Here is a 12,704-nt window from a genome sequence, read left to right on the forward strand (position 1 = left end):
GGAGATCCTTAGATTAGTAAACTTAAAAAGGCGCATTAGCGTCATCTGCTGAATCAGTCCCTCAGTTATAACTCTTGACAAAAATGGAGTACTCTGATCCTTTAGAATTTCCTTAGGTATTCCCACTGCTGAAGACATGTATTTTCCAAGCAAATGTCTTTGTTGATATATTACACAATGGTATCTGGTAGCATAATCCATTACCACTAAAATATACTGATGACCCTGGGCATACTCTATTAAAGATCCAACCAAATCCATAGCTATTCTCACATGGGACCTCAAAATTGGGTAATGGGACAAGTGTACTTATATAATATGGTCTGGGACCATGGTACCGACACTCAGGGCAGGATGCACAGTAGTCAGACACTTCTTTATGGTCCCCTAGCCAGAAAAACAGCTGCAAAATTCTCTCACAGGTTTTTTCAACCCCTAGATGTCCTTCAGTTATGTGACCATGATCCTGGTCAGTGCTTGCGGGAGGCAATGAGGGGGTGGTTAGGTGAACACCTATGCATCTGACCGTTTAAATGCCATTCCGTGGGTGTGCATAAATTAGCCATTGCAATTGCTTTCGCAGCATAAGACCTCTCTACATGTGAGAAGAACTGCAGTATTTGAGACAGGTCAGACCTGCCGAAATGAGCGCATGGCTGTCTGATCTGCGTCAATGTTATCAATGTTTACACAGGTCCCACTGTGCGCATCAAGAAGGGGTTTGGGAATGGGCTGGGGGCAGGTGGGAAGGATCGGATCAACCCACGGCTGCATACACATAGGATGGCTAGACCATCAGGAAGGGCCCCCCACCCTAAACGTATCAAATGTTGGATTCAGCCACAACCAATCTGTCCCTGGCAAGCAGCATCATGTAGTGTAGGGAAGGTGTGCGCCTAAGCCTCCAGGCCTGTTACAGCCTTGATCCCAATATCTAGGAACTGTGCCTCATACAATATATCCCAATATCCAGGGACTCTTTCTTCTGTGCATGCTGGTAGCTTTTTGCAGACTTGACTTTCATTGACATGCCCCCGTTTTCCAGTATAGAAGGTGGCCCCACCTCATCTGGCCCCAAATAGTCTCAGCCTGTCAATTAGGCTGCAACTCAGTGGGAACTGTGGGCCTGTTTCAGAGCCAGACGGTCTGACAAGAGCGCTCGCTCTGAATCAGGGCCCTCCTACCTGTTATTGGAGCAGCGTCCTGGCCGCTCGCATAGCTGTGGGTGACCACCCACAGCTTATGCGAGCGGCCAAAAAGATGGTCGCGATGGTCAAGACCATCACGACCATCGGGCTTGCTACGAGACCCTGCGGTAGGGTCTCGCTGGCGCAAGCCCAGGAGTGTTTTTGGCTCTATCAGAGCCAAAAGCACTCCCACTGACATCACTAGTGATGTCAGTGGGGCCGGCCCCAGACGGTAGGCGTTCCCATGGGAACGCCTCTGTCTGGGCAGCCACGCCCCAGGCATGCCCACCAAAGGGGGCGTGCTGTCACTCACCATCGACAGCACGCCCCCTTTGGTTCGAGACCCATAGCAACGGCATGGCCGTCGCTATTCGGGTCTCGCGCATGCGCACGACGGAACTCCCTCCATCATGCGCATGCGCACTAGGGCATCATCGACCCCGCTAGCGAGCGCTCAGCGCTCGCGAGCGGGTCAGAATCAGGCCCTGTGTGCGATCACACAGGACTCATTCTGCACATGCACAGGCACTCCACCATCGGAAATGTACTCAAACCATCGGGTCTACGTACATTTCTGAATCAGGCCTATTATCTCTTGTGAGAATCTTGTGACCAAACATTTTCTCACAAACAGACTGTATAAATCTTTATTATAGTCTGCTCAATATTATCAAACAAATGTTAACATAATTGTTTAAAATGCTATTATAAACCATGTATTAATATATAGATTCTTTGTATCCTTCTTCTTTTACACAGCAACTAAACTGGACTACAAACTCCAGACAGTAAATCAGATAGGGATTACTCCCTGACTGGTTATAGTAACATGTTTGTAAGGTCATCGTGATGCATTATACATTGACATCGCAGGAATTGAGTCAGTGAGGTTTGCACTGTTACTTTTTCAGTGCTCCAATGTCTTTCACCGCTTCAGAGTGCTTTGTGGGCAGTGTTGCTATAATTCAGTGCATCGTTATTTCTCGGAGACTTATTGCTTATTCATTGGGTGTACATGGAGAGAGCAGGGATTCTGCTTCTTGAAGAAAGAATAAAACAAGTTATATGGGTTCCTACTCCATAACTTTGTTTATGTGCCTCAAGATTCCAGGTGAACACTGTGCTAGACCTCTTCCAACAGGATGTACAGACGCCGCCTTGTATGATGTTTCCAGAGAACACCTTAAGGAATGGCACCATGTGCACCATCCGGATCTGCTTCAAGTGCACCTTCAGGAACGGCGTGAGACACATGGGTTCACCCTGGAATCAGTTCCTGGAATGGCTGTTGATTGTCGGGGCAGCCTGTGCAGTATTTGTATGTCTACGCTTGTACTGCTCTTACAAATGTCTGCACAGATATGGGGACAAAATACAATTTGACCAACTGCAAGGATTTTAAAGCAATCCTAAATTCGGACTGCAGCAATTCCATCTACCAGCTCCATCATTAAATTGTCAAGATCAGTGCTTCTGCTACTCCAAGCAAGATTCCATCAAGCATCATGATCACCTCCTTCCACATTTCTTTATCTGCCTCCTGCTTCCATGTGAACGATACGCCAGACCTTTTCCAGAAGGATGTGTGGATGGTGACACTCTATCATAGAAGATGCATCCATGGTATAATATAAGGAACGAATCATGAATAGCATCAGCCATCATTGTGCATGTGCTGTATACACAAATATGGCGAAACAACTGTATGACCAACCAACTAACCAACCAACCAACCAACCAACCAACCAACCAACCAACCAAGGAATTAGTTTCTAAAGTGGTGTTGATTCCGTGGCAGCCTGCGCAGTATTTGCATGACTATGCTTGTACAAATGTCTGCACAGATATGGGGACAATATATCCTTTGACAAACAAATTGCAAAGATTATACTCGACCTTCAGCAATTCTACCTGCCAGCTCAGCCACAAATGAACTAAAAGTTATATTTTATATTATATAGCAAGACAGTACAATTTTGCAAATTATATTTTGAATATGTTTACAAGCTAAAGGTAATGATGTGATTTGTGTAGTTTTATCACACTTGCCTACCCTCCCGGAAGTCGCGGGAGGCTCCCGAATTTTCTTGTAACCCCCTGCACCCCAGGAAGGGTAGGCACTGCTTCCGCATTTTGCCCACTTCCTAGTGAAGTGGGCAGAATGGGGAGAATCGCGTCATTTAGCCACGTTCCCTATTTTAAATATACGACGTTCGCGGCGAATTCCCATGAGGGGGCGGGGCTTAATTATGTGACCTGGTCTACCCCACCTCCAACTTCGCCCACCAGCTTCTCCTCCCCAGGCTTCGCACGGGGAGGAGAATTTATAATTCGGCAATCATGAGTTTTATGAGCTCTGTCACATGGCTCAGGAACACTGCTACATAGAAATCACTAAACTGAATTATGTTTGGGAACCTGCATGCAGCCATTGCAAGAGGCAATAGGTTTACTAGTGATGCCTGACAGTAAGGGCGTAACAATAGCCCCCACTGTGGCTTGGGAGCACGGTGACTGCAGATTCCATTGGCCGTCCGCATGGAAATTCATTGAAAACGTCCCTCCAAAAATGGCCGTCGCCTAGGAGGAGACAGATGCTAGAGGTTCTACTGGACTTCTAGCATCTGTCAGGGCAATATGAAGTGCCAGGAATGCTGGCACAACCGGGAAAAGATGCAGAAAGCTGCATCTTCCTTGAGACCCCTGACGAGCACAAAATCCCTGGCAACAAGCATGGAACCCCTGACGAGCATGAAACCCCTGGCAATGAGCATGGAACCCCTGTCAACGAGCATGAAACCCCTGGCAACAAGCATGAACCCCCAAACAACGAGCATGAAACCCCTGTCAGCAAAGATGAATCCCTGGCAAAGAGAATGGAACTCGTAGCATGAGACCACTGACAACGAGCATGAGACCCCTGACAATGAGCATGAAACCCCTGGCAACAAGCATGGAACCACAGCGAGCATGAAACCCCTGGCAATGAGCATGGAACCCCTGACAATGAGCAGGTAATTTAAAAGTAATAAAAAGCCTTACTGTGGGGCATAACATGGTGTCAGGGGCAAAATGTGGCATAAAGTGTAATGGGCATTAGTGTGTGGCATAAAGTGTAATGGGCATTAGTGTGTGGCATAATGTGTAATGGGCATTACGGTGTGTGGCATAATGTGCACTGGGCATTATGGTGTGTGGAATAATGTGTAATGGGCATTATGTTGGTGTGTGATATAGTGTGTAATGGGCATTACAGGGTGTGGAATAATATGCAATGGGCAATTTGGTGTGTGGCATAATGTGCAATGGCCATTATGGTGTGTTGAAAAATGTGTAAAGGGCATTTCGGTGTGTGGCATATTGTGTAATGGTCATTACAGTGGAATTGGTATGATTTACCGGCGGACGGAATGCCGGTGGTCAGAAGACCGACATCAGCATCCCGATGTTGAAAATCTCAACAGGGGCCAGTAAGTAGCTTAACCCTCCCCTCAACCCTTAAACCTCCCCCAGTGGTGCCTAACCCTACCCTTCCCCCAGTGGTGCCTAATCCTAACTTCCCTCGGTGGTGCCTAAACCTTACTTCCCCTTCCAGCACCCTAAACCTAACCCTCCCCGGATGGTGCCAAACCCTGGCCTCCACCTGGTGGTGCCTAACCCTAACCCCCCTTCCCCGCAGCCTAACTCTCCCCGGTCAGTGCCTAAACCACCCTGGCAGATCCCTAAACCTTACCCCCCCATCCCCGGCCTAACCCTAACCATAACCCGCATGCTTACCTTCGGGATGCCAGCGGCCGGTATGCTGATGTCGGTATCTTGATCCCTTCAGGGTGCTGACGTAGGCATTCTGATGGGTGTTGGGATTCCGACGTCAGTATCCTGACGTCCAGCATCCCTCCACCAGTATCTTGACTGGATCCCATTACGGTATGTGGCATATTGTATAATGGACATTACGGTGTGTGGCATAATGTGTAATGAGCATTATGGTGTGTGGAATAATGTGTAATGGGCATTACTGTGTGTGGCATATTGTGTAATGGGCATTATGGTGTGTGGCATAATGTGTAAGGGGCATTACTATAAGGAAGAAAAATTACAAATGTAAACTGTCTATAGGGGGTGGGGGTGCATTTTTAACTGTTTGTACTGGGAGCCAAATTGCCTAGAAACAGCCCTGTATTAGCTTTAACAAAATGGAGTGCCAGAAACTTTTTTGGCAGGTAGGAGCAAAATATATAGTTTTGCCACTCCCTAACAGTATGGAGTGCATAATGTCATGGTGTCGTGCAGAGGGCAGTAGGACATCATCACCGGGAAATGCAGCACTGCCCCTGAGGACGCTCCAAGCGGCTGCTCAGATGGCATGGTGAAAGCTTGGAGCGTCCAAAGGACACTTCAGGCGGCACTGCGGCAGTGACAGTGGCTGCAGAATGCCATTCCAGGCACCCTGCTGGCCTAACTCTAACCCTCCCTCCCCAGTGCCTAAACCTAACCTCCCCCCTAGTGCCTAAACCTAACCTCCCTGCACCCGAACCCTAAGTCTCCCTCCCCGGTGCCTAAACCTAACCCTCCTCCTAGTGCCTAACCATAACCTTTAACCCTTCCCCTAACCCCGCTGCTTACCTGTGGGATACTGGTGATCGGGATACCAGTGCTGGGATTCTGACAGGTGTCGGGATCCGGCGCCAGTATCCTAAGCGCTGGCATCCCATGTGCCGGGATTCTGACCGTATCCCTACACCACACATTACAGACACTTATCATACACACATACACACTAGATATAGATACAAACACCACATCACACCGCACCACACACACATCACACATACACATCACAGAGGCACACATGGCATTCACATACCCACAGGGGCACCGAGAGGGGGGGGCGGGTATTAATTACCTGGGCTTGTTGGAGGGTCCGGTGCCACTCCCCCCTCCTCTTACATCACAGCAGCCCAGCACACGCTGCTGTGTGCTGGGCTGCATTGGGAGGCTGCTGGCGGCTGCTAAGTAGCAGTCTCCTATGCCTGTGGGGGGAGCGATCAAGCTGATTGCGCCCCCCACTGGGTATGCGCCGGGCTAAGGGGGCTCACTGCGCCCCCCTCGCCAGAGCGCAAAACTTTTCTTCTTTTTTTTTACCTAAGAGGGTGTGACCACACCTCCCACGATTAGGCCATGCCCCCTTTTACCCAGGTCTGGCGCGGCTCTTGGTGGGTCTGCATATGCACACACAAATAAATACCACACATATACACACTTAATAACTGAAAATCGTGCTTTTCTGGCATCTTTATGTGGTGTTGAACATGGTTGGGCCTCCGTCAGTCATGTCTCTTCTGATCAGCAGCCAGCAGCCATTCTGTAAAGCAGCAGAAGAAGCACAAATGCGGAGGCACTCAATGGATAGATAGAAAGGGGGCAGAGGCACATATATAAATGGGGGACAGAGGCACAGATACCAGGGAGGCGGATAGGGATTGTCAGAACAAGTGAGTTGGGTAGTCTGGGCAAGGCACAACTATTGGGAGGTAGCAGAGGCACATATATGGGGAAGGTGCAGAGGAAAGATGGTAAAGAGCACAGCAACATAAAATGAGGGGGCAGAGGCACAGATATGGGGAGGGGGCAGCAGCACAGATATGGGGAGGGGGCAGAGGCACAGATATGGAGAGGGGGCAAAGGCACAGATATGGAGAGGGGGCAGAGGCACAGATATGGGGAGGGGGAAAAGGCACAGATATGGAGAGGGGGCAAAGGCACAGATATGGGGAAGGGGCAGAGGCACAGATATGGGGAGGGGGCAGAAGCTCCGATATGGGTAGGGGGCAGAGGCACAGATATGGGGAGGGGCAAAGGCACAGATATGGGAAGGGGGCAGAAGCACAGATATGGGGAGGGGCAGAGGCACAGATATGGGGAAGGAGCAGAGGCACAGATATGGGTAGGGGGCAGAGGCACAGATATGGGGAAGGAGCAAAGGCACAGATATGGGGAAGGGGCAGAGGCACATATATGGGGAGGGGGCAAAGGCACAGATATAGGAAGGGGGCAGAAGCACAGATATGGGGAGGGGGCAGAGGCACAGATATGGGGAGGGGGCAGAGGCAGAGATATGGGGAGGGGCAGAGGCACAGATATGGGGAGGGGACAAAGGCACAGATATGGGCAAGGGGCAGAGGCACAGATATGGGGAGGGGGCAGAGGCACAGATATGGGAAGGGGCAAAGGCAGGAATTGTAAAGAGTATGGTGGAAAAGACTGTATAGGTGGAAGGGCTGGGGCACCTCTGTGTATAACAGTGCTGTCTAACATCACAATCTTCTGTGCAGTGCATGCACACTATGCCCGGCCACTAGGAGCAGGAGAGGAGAGCTGGCAGTTGTAGAGGCAGAGATAAGAACACAGAAGCTAATCTGGAGGGGCCATAGGGGAGGAGCAAGCATGTGAGAGGGGGACCCTCACCCTAGGCTCCTAACTTCCCATAATCTGGCTTCCCCCTGTGGGGGAAGTGGGAGGGGGTAGGGCCTATGGTTTAGGGGCGGTTCCTCGAAAGCTCCAGACAGGCTGCTGCTGCGATTTGTTGCACGATATGTCCGATTTAGTTCAATCGTAACATTCAATTGTGTACATCGAGTGTGTTATTTGTACCATTACGATGACGATGTGCCTCCCCGCCGTCGTAAATCTGCATCGTAGATCTAATGGGAAAATGGCAAGATTACGACCTAACATGTACAATGTGACACACATCTTATGCTGGGCATACACGGCCAGAAAAAATGTCTGTCAGACCGACAGACATTTTATCTGGCCGGCTGCCAGCAGCAGATGTCGTCGGCATACACTGTGATATTTCTCTCACAGTGTATTCGGCAGACATCCGCGCTCCGCCCCCGGGGGAGGAGACATTTCCCTGTTCCTTCTGTAGGAAAGAACACAGGAAATGTCTGTCTGACGGCCGCGGCTGGGCATACACTGCCCAATGCGGCCGACAGTTTACCGGGAAATATCGCATCGGACGGGTATGCTGGACAATCTGGCCTGCCCGACCGAGCAATATTTAACCTTCGGTCCCCCCCCCCCCCCACATGCTACAATTATCAGGGCGATCCGCCGATATCAGGCATTAGCATTAGCAGTTTTTTCTTGATTTGCGATCCAATGTACGAGGTATTGCAGGATCCCTGGCCACTGCCCTCCTCCAATTTGTGAGAGACGGAGAAGAGACAGCAGCATCGTGTACATCGTCTGTGAGCATTGCCAAGTGAATATATATGTACTATACAACCTCATTCTACCACTATGCCACCAATGATTATTCCCCTGGCACACCATTGTTTCCTCAGATTTGCCATCAGGGAGACTTATTACCAGTTTCAAGCCCTGCCATTTGGTCTCTCATCTGCTCCCAGAGTATTCACCAAGGTGATGGCCGTAATGGTGGCTCATCTGCGTTCTCAAGGGGTAACTATTGTCCCGTACCTGGATGACTTGCTTATCAATGCACAGTTGGCAGAAATCCTTCTGCTCCATTTGTCTCTTACGCATCAGATTCTCATACAACACAGCTGGATTGTCAACTTCCAGAAGTCTCAGTTGATACCGTTGTAGAAATTTCAATTCCTGGGTATGATTCTGGACACAACCCTACTTCGGATCTTTCTGCCTATGGACAAGGCCATAGCCATTCAGGAGCTGGTTCGTTCGGTGCTCAGACCCAGACTTGTGTCGGTGCATCTTTGCATTCGCCTCCTGGGGAAGATGTTGTGTTCCTGCAGTGAGTTGGTATGTTGGACTGAGTGTTCTTTGTCCTGTTCTCCTTCAGTGGTGCCATCAATGCTTTTTCCCCTGGCACAACATTGTTTATACCACTGTACCACCAATGCTTTTCCCCTGGCACAACATTGTTTATACCTCTGTGCCATCAATGCTTTTTCCCCTGGCACAACATTGTTTATACCTCTACCACAACTGCCTCTACCACTGTACCACCAATGCTTTTTCCCCTGGCACAATATTGTTTATACCTCTGTGCCACCAATGATTATTCCCCTGGCACACCATTGTTTAAACCTCTGTGCCAACAATGCTTTTTCCCCTGGCACATCTTAGTTTATACCACTGTGCAACCAATGATAATCCCCCTGGCGCACCATTGTTTAGATATAATGGACCCTCATTGGTGCAGATTAATGTAGTCAGATAACTTTTTGATTTTGTTTTTTTTATTAAAAACATCCAACATTTAAAATGAACTCAACTGTATCAACATAAAAAATGAAACTGTGATAAACATATAAAAGCAAACTGTGTTAAAGCATAAAATTTTTGAATAGTCCAATAGTAAACATATATATTAAAGCAGTTTATGTTTTTTATTTCCGCAGAAATGACAAGCGTAAGGGAGCGCCAGTTCATAACAGGGTTCCTGGAGCTGTATAGGTCCCATGAGTGCCTTTGGCGCATCAAACCAAAGGACTACAGCAACAAACAAAAAAACAACATGGTGTAGGCAGGGTGGGGGGGTGTCTGGACAAACGGAGGCATTCCTGAAGGAACGCCTGCCATTTCTGGGCGGCCCTACTGACATCATGAGTGATGTCAGAAGTGAGCTTCCGGCTCTATTAGAGTCGGAAGCTCACTGGGGCTTGCGGCAGACGAGACCCTACCACAAGGGTCCATCGTGACCATCACCTGGCCGCTCGCTAAAGCTGTGGGTGGTCACCCACAGCTTAGCGAGCAGACAGGAGGCCGGGTTTTTTAAACAAAGTGGCAGCCCTGATTCAGAGCGAGCGCTCGCTTTTTGCGAGCGGCTCTGAATCAGGCCCAAAGTACACATAGAATCACATATTGGACAGTGGATCTCCACCAGTGATCCCTACATTTATAGAGGTCACAACGAGAGGGCTATAGAAACAAACAAAAACATTTTCCAGTGTTTTATTGGATGCACACTAGTAGAAGACAAACCCCGACCTGACCTGCCTAAGCTCTTGGCGGGTGGCCCTCAGACATAGTAGCTGTAACTGCAGTCTGTGGTAATATTAACCAAGTAAGCCTTGAGGATGGAATAGAACCTAGATTTTATATGTTCTGATAGGAAATCTACATTGGGTCAGTGCTGTAGAGACATCCTGCTGAGATAGCTATGTTCCGTCTGAGATAAATCATTATTATGGATGGAGTACCAAAATTTAAAGTGAGCAGGGTACACACACAGAGATATAGAATGTGTATTTATCCCCATTAAAGAAGGGATATATCTGCAGCCTCGACAACCCCAGGTAGTGGTTTAACTGGGTTTCCAGATTCTAAGTAAATATTTGTATGAAGAATGGAAATAATACCATACAAATATATATATATAATATATATATATATATATATATATATATTATACACCTGTCAGGCAGAATGCCCCTCGGAGAACAGCCTGAGCTGAACCACGTAGTGCCCCTCATTTACTTGAAGCAGAGGTTTTTTTTTTCCTTTGGCAACGCCTTAAGGTGCGTACACACTAAACGATTTACTCTGTGAGTGATATCGTCTAGTGTGTTCCCGGCAGGGGTGTGCTCAGTGTCGTTAATGACATTGAGCACACACACTGAACGATATCGTCAGGTTGTCCTGCATGTTTGGGCGATTATCAACAATGATCAATGACATGCGGGAGCACGCATCTTTGGTCGTTCGTCGTTATGGTTCATAATTTTAGCGTACACACTGGCGATATAGTGAACGATTGAACGCTAACAATATTGTTATTCAGTCCTTTAAAATATCGGCAAGTGCGTACGCACCTTTAGTTTTCAGACGGACTCCCAAACTGCTACTTGCCAAGCACAGATGAGAATGGCCAGATATTGGGTGGTGTGACTGTAGGCCCTGGAAATTAGCCTCCGGGTCTACAGAAGTAACAGCGGTGACTGTAGGATACATATCATTTCTATGACAACGGGAAAATTTCAAAATACAGACACCCTTATAGGGGTGTGATAAAACAAGTCGGGATCAACAGCCACCGACCGCCAGAAAGGGGTCCAAACATTTAACCTATGCAAGTGATAATTGACATAAGAGGTAAAAATTCTTACAGTATAAGCTAAAGCCATCTCTCTGTCACGGCCTGGGTATTTCAGCATGGTGCTAGGCGGGTGTTACCTGTGAGGTCGTTGTGGCGCGGGCTGTCTGGTGGCGGAGCTGGTGTCTGGCTGGGGGCTTTGGCTGCGCGCGTTGTTGTGCGGGCCTGTTGTCACTCTGCGCTGGTAAGGCCTGGCGGCGTCTCCGTTCCATTTGGCATGGGCGCCGCCATCTTGCCTTCTGGCCATGTGATGCGGCTGGCCAATCCTGGTGAGTCACATGTTCCCTCCGGCCAGTAACAGAACGGCATGGGGTATTTAGGAAGGGTCAGTGCCTTCCTTCTTTGCCAGTGCAACGTGTATCTCAGCCTAGCTGAGAGGGAGTTCTCTGTGCTTTCCTGTTCCTGTGAATTCGCTATCTGTCAGTCTGCCTGTCAGCTCTTAGCTCCCGCTGGACTACCCCGCTTCCTCCATCACCCTTGCCCATACCTGAGTGCCTGAGCCTCCTGACATCCTGCTCATTTGCCTTAGTTCACTACCTGCATACCTGGCTATTATTTTCCTGCATCACTACCTGCATACCTGGTTGATTATTTTCAGTCACACTACCTGCACACCTGGACAGCTCTAATTGTTTCTACTTGGACATTAACCCATTACTCTCACCACAGAACTCTTGTGCACATTTATATATTCCTGGACTTTTATTTACTGCCATATTTTATGTCTACTCAAGCACTTATTAAAAAACCTAGTTTTTTATTCAAATCCGCTTCTGTGATCGCTCCTGCTACCACCCCGGGTCCACAAACAACCCAGAACATAACACTCTCAGCTTTATGTAGAGAATGACTCTCTCTTCAATACGGAGAATAGTGCTAAATGGAAGAGGTCTACAGCCAAACTCCACTAAAGGAGTTCAAGCTTCCATTCATGTCGCACAACAAGACCGTATTTATATTGCTGCAGTCTATACCTGAGCAGGTAGGTCCCGAAAGAACTATAATACCCAGTCAATTCGTTGAGTGGATAGAGCAGTTGTTCTACCCTGTTCTAAAATTCCATTTAACATGTGCCCCCTGATAAGGGGCATATCAGATATTAAACTGATAAGAACAGAGACTACACTTTATAGGACCTAGTACCCCGTGAGCACACATACATGTATCTTTATATATATCTATTATACAAATATATACACCTAAGGTATGCACATCCATATAACACACGTGTACTCATAAATATATAAAATCCCCCGATCACCAGCAGCTGTACCAGGGAACACAGGTCTCTCGTACCTTGCCTATGTGGTAACGCTCTACTTGGGACTGGTCTCGAACCCATGCGGTGTCCCAGGCGGTATCCTAAAGTACACTCCAATGTGATATAAAAAATCCCACTGGGTCAACTGCGGTATTGAGAGGCACTGAAT

General features: G+C 48.3%; 1 pseudogene; it reads right to left on the reverse strand.

The window, feature by feature from the left end:
• Positions 1-12,254: 12,254 nt before the first annotated feature.
• Positions 12,255-12,412, reverse strand: LOC148519292 (U2 spliceosomal RNA; annotated as a pseudogene).
• Positions 12,413-12,704: the final 292 nt, after the last annotated feature.

Source organism: Taudactylus pleione, unplaced genomic scaffold (genome assembly GCF_031769625.1).
Source record: "Taudactylus pleione unplaced genomic scaffold, aTauple2 ptg000191l, whole genome shotgun sequence".
Classification (NCBI taxonomy): domain Eukaryota; kingdom Metazoa; phylum Chordata; class Amphibia; order Anura; family Myobatrachidae; genus Taudactylus; species Taudactylus pleione.